The following is a 4,035-nucleotide window of genomic DNA, read 5'->3' as shown; positions in this document are numbered from 1 at the left end:
TGTGTATTTATCTGTAGACTGTTTGTGAGTGTTTATCTATAGACAGTGTGTGAGTGTTTATCTGTAGACTGTTGTGTGTGTATTTATCTGTAGACTGTGTGTGAGTGTCTATCTGTAGACTGTTGTGTGTGTGTTTATCTGTAGACTGTGTGTGAGTGTCTATCTGTAGACTGTTGTGTGTGTATTTATCTGTAGACTGTTTGTGAGTGTCGATCTGTAGACTGTTGTGTGTGTATTTATCTGTAGACTGTGTGTGAGTGTCTATCTGTAGACTGTTGTGTGTGTATTTATCTGTCGACTGTGTGTGAGTGTTTATCTGTAGACTGTGTGTGTGTATTTATCTGTAGACAGTGTGTGAGGGTTTATCTGTAGACTGTGTGTGTGTGTATTTATCTGTAGACTGTGTGTGAGTGTATTTATCTGTCGACTGTGTGTGTGTGTTTATCTGTAGACAGTGTGTGTGTTTATCTGTACAGAGTGTGTGTTTATCTGTAGACAGTGTGTGTGTGTTTATCTATAGACTGTGTGTGTGTTTATCTGTAAACAATGTGTATCTTTATCAATAGACTGTATGTAGGGGTTTATCTGCAGACAGTGTGTATCTTTATCTGTAGACTGTGTGTGTGTGTTTATCTGTAAACTGTGTGTGTGTTTATCTATGGACAGTGTGTGTGTTTATCTGCAGACTGTATATGTGTGTTTATCTGTAGAAATGTGTATCTTTATCTGTAGACAGTGTGTGTGTGTATGTGAGTGTGAGAGGATCTGCAGACGGTGTGTGTGTGTATGTGTGTGTGTGTGAGAGGATCTGCAGACAGTGTGTGTGTGTGCGTGAGAGAGGATCTGCAGACGGTGTGTGTGTGTATGTGAGAGTGAGAGGATCTGCAGACGGTGTGTCTTTGTGTGTGTGTGTGAGAGGATCTGCAGACGGTGTATGTGAGAGTGAGATTATCTGCAGACAGTGTGTGTGTGAGAGGATCTGCAGACAGTGTTTGTGTGTGTATGTGAGAGTGAGATTATCTGCAGACAGTGTGTGTTTGTGTGTGTGTGTGTGAGAGGATCTGCAGACGGTGTGTGTGTGTATGTGAGAGTGAGAGGATCTACAGACACTGTGTGTGTGTGTATGTGTGTGTGAGAGGATCTGCAGACGGTGTGTGTTTGTGTGTGAGAGTGAGAGGATCTGCAGACGGTGTGTGTTTGTGTGTGTGTATGAGAGGATCTGCAGACTGTGTGTTTGTGTGTGAGAGTGAGAGGATCTGCAGACGGTGTGTGTTTGTGTGTGTGTGTGTGTGTGTGTGAGAGGATCTGCAGACAGTGTGTGTGTGTGTGTGTCAGAGTGAGATTATCTGCAGACAGTGTGTGTGTGTATGTGAGTGTGAGAGGATCTGCAGACAGTGTGTGTGTGTTTGTGAGAGTGAGATTATCTGCAGACAGTGTGTGTGTGAGAGGATCTGCAGACAATGTGTGTGTGTGTGTATGAGAGGATCTGCAGACGGTGTGTGTGTGTTTGTGAGAGTGAGATTATCTGCAGACAGTGTGTGTGTGAGAGGATCTGCAGACAGTGTGTGTGTGTGTGTGTATGAGAGGATCTGCAGACGGTGTGTGTTTGTGTGTGAGAGTGAGAGGATCTGCAGACTGTGTGTTTGTGTGTGAGAGTGAGAGGATCTGCAGACAGTGTGTGTGTGTGTGTGTGTGTGAGAGGATCTGCAGACTGTGTGTTTGTGTGTGAGTGTGAGAGGATCTGCAGACAGTGTGTGTGTGTTTGTGAGAGTGAGATTATCTGCAGACAGTGTGTGTGTGAGAGGAACTGCAGACAGTGTGTGTGTGTGTGTGTGTGTGTGTGTGTGTGTGTGTGTGTGTGTGTGTGAGAGGATCCACAGACAGTGTGTGTGTCTGTGTGTGAGAGAATCTGCAGACAGTGTGTGTGTGTATGTGTGTGTGTGTGAGAGGATCTGCAGACAGTGTGTGTGTGTGAGAGGATCTGTAGACAGTGTGTGTGTGTGTGTGAGAGGATCTGCAGACTGTGTGTGTGTGTGAGAGAGAGGATCTGCAGACAGTGTGTGTGTGTTTGTGTGTGTGTGAGAGGAACTGCAGACAGTGTGTGTGTGTGTGTGTGTGTGTGAGAGGATCTGCAGACTGTGTGTGTGTGTGTGAGAGAGAGGATCTGCAGACAGTGTGTGTGTGTGTGTGTGAGAGGATCTGCAGACGGTGTGTGTGTGTATGTGAGAGTGAGATTATCTGCAGACAGTGTGTGTGTGTGTGAGAGGATCTACAGACAGTGTGTGTGTGTATGTGAGAGTGAGATTATCTGCAGACGGTGTGTGTGTGTGAGAGGATCTGCAGACAGTGTGTGTGTGTATGTGAGAGTGAGAGGATCTGCAGACAGTGTGTGTGTGTATGTGAGAGTGAGATTATCTGCAGACAGTGTGTGTTTGTGTGTGTGTGTGAGAGGATCTGCAGACGGTGTGTGTGTGTATGTGAGAGTGAGATTATCTGCAGACAGTGTGTGTTTGTGTGTGTGTGTGTGTGAGAGGATCTGCAGACGGTGTGTGTGTGTATGTGAGAGTGAGATTATCTGCAGACAGTGTGTGTTTGTGTGTGTGTGTGAGAGGATCTGCAGACGGTGTGTGTGAGAGTGAGATTATCTGCAGACAGTGTGTGTGTGAGAGGATCTGCAGACGGTGTGTGTGTGTATGTGAGTGTGAGAGGATCTGCAGACAGTGTGTGTGTGAGTGTGATAGGATCTGCAGACGGTGTGTGTGTGTATGTGAGTGTGAGAGGATCTGCAGACAGTGTGTGTGTGAGTGTGATAGGATCTGCAGACGGTGTGTGTGTGTATGTGAGTGTGAGAGGATCTGCAGACAGTGTGTGTGTGAGAGAGAGGATCTGCAGTGTGTGTGTGTCAGAGTGAGATTATCTGCAGACAGTGTGTGTGTGAGAGGATCTGCAGACAGTGTGTGTGTGTGTGTGTGAGAGGATCTGCAGACAGTGTGTGTGTGTGTGTCAGAGTGAGATTATCTGCAGACAGTGTGTGTGTGTGTGTGTATGTGTGAGAGGATCTGCAGACAGTGTGTGTGTGCATGTGAGAGTGAGATTATCTGCAGACGGTGTGTGTGTGTGTGTGTGTGTGAGAGGATCTGCAGACAGTGTGTGTGTGTGTGTGAGAGGATCTGCAGACAGTGTGTGTGTGTGAGAGGATCTGCAGACAGTGTGTGTGTGTGTGTGTGTGAGAGGATCTGCAGACAGTGTGTGTGTGTGTGTGAGAGTGAGAGGATCTGCAGACAGTGTGTGTGAGAGGATCTGCAGACGGTGTGTGTTTGTGTGTGTGTGTGAGAGGATCTGCAGACAGTGTGTGTTTGTGTGTGTGTGTGAGAGGATCTGAAGACGGTGTGTGTGTGTATGTGAGTGTGAGAGGATCTGCAGACAGTGTGTTTGTGTGTGAGAGGATCTGCAGACAGTGTGTGTTTGTGTGTGTGTGTGTGAGAGGATCTGCAGACGGTGTGTGTTAATGTGAGAGGATCTGCAGACAGTGGGTGTTTGTGTGTGTGTGTGAGAGGATCTGCAGACGGTGTGTGTGTGTATGTGTGTGTGAGAGGCTCTGCAGACGGTGTGAGTTTGTGTGTGTGTGAGAGGATCTGCAGACGGTGTTTGTGTGTGTGTGTGAGAGGATCTGCAGACGGTGTGTGTGTGTATGTGTGTGTGAGAGGCTCTGCAGACGGTGTGAGTTTGTGTGTGTGTGAGAGGATCTGCAGACGGTGTGTGTGTGTGTGTGTGAGAGGATCTGCAGACGGTGTGTGTGTGCATGTGAGAGTGAGATTATCTGCAGACAGTGTGTGTATGTGTGTGAGAGGATCTGCAGACGGTGTGTGTGTGTATGTGAGTGTGAGAGGATCTGCAGACAGTGTGTGTGTGTGCGGGAGGATCTGCAGACGGTGTGTGTGTGTATGTAAGAGTGAGATTATCTGCAGACAGTGTGTGTGTGTGTGTGTGTGTGTGAGAGGATCTGCAGACGGTGTGTGTGTGTATGTGAGTGTG

This window comes from Heterodontus francisci, chromosome 45 (genome assembly GCF_036365525.1).
Source record: "Heterodontus francisci isolate sHetFra1 chromosome 45, sHetFra1.hap1, whole genome shotgun sequence".
NCBI classification, from domain to species: Eukaryota; Metazoa; Chordata; class Chondrichthyes; order Heterodontiformes; family Heterodontidae; genus Heterodontus; species Heterodontus francisci.
Note: the sequence above shows the minus strand (reverse complement) of the source record.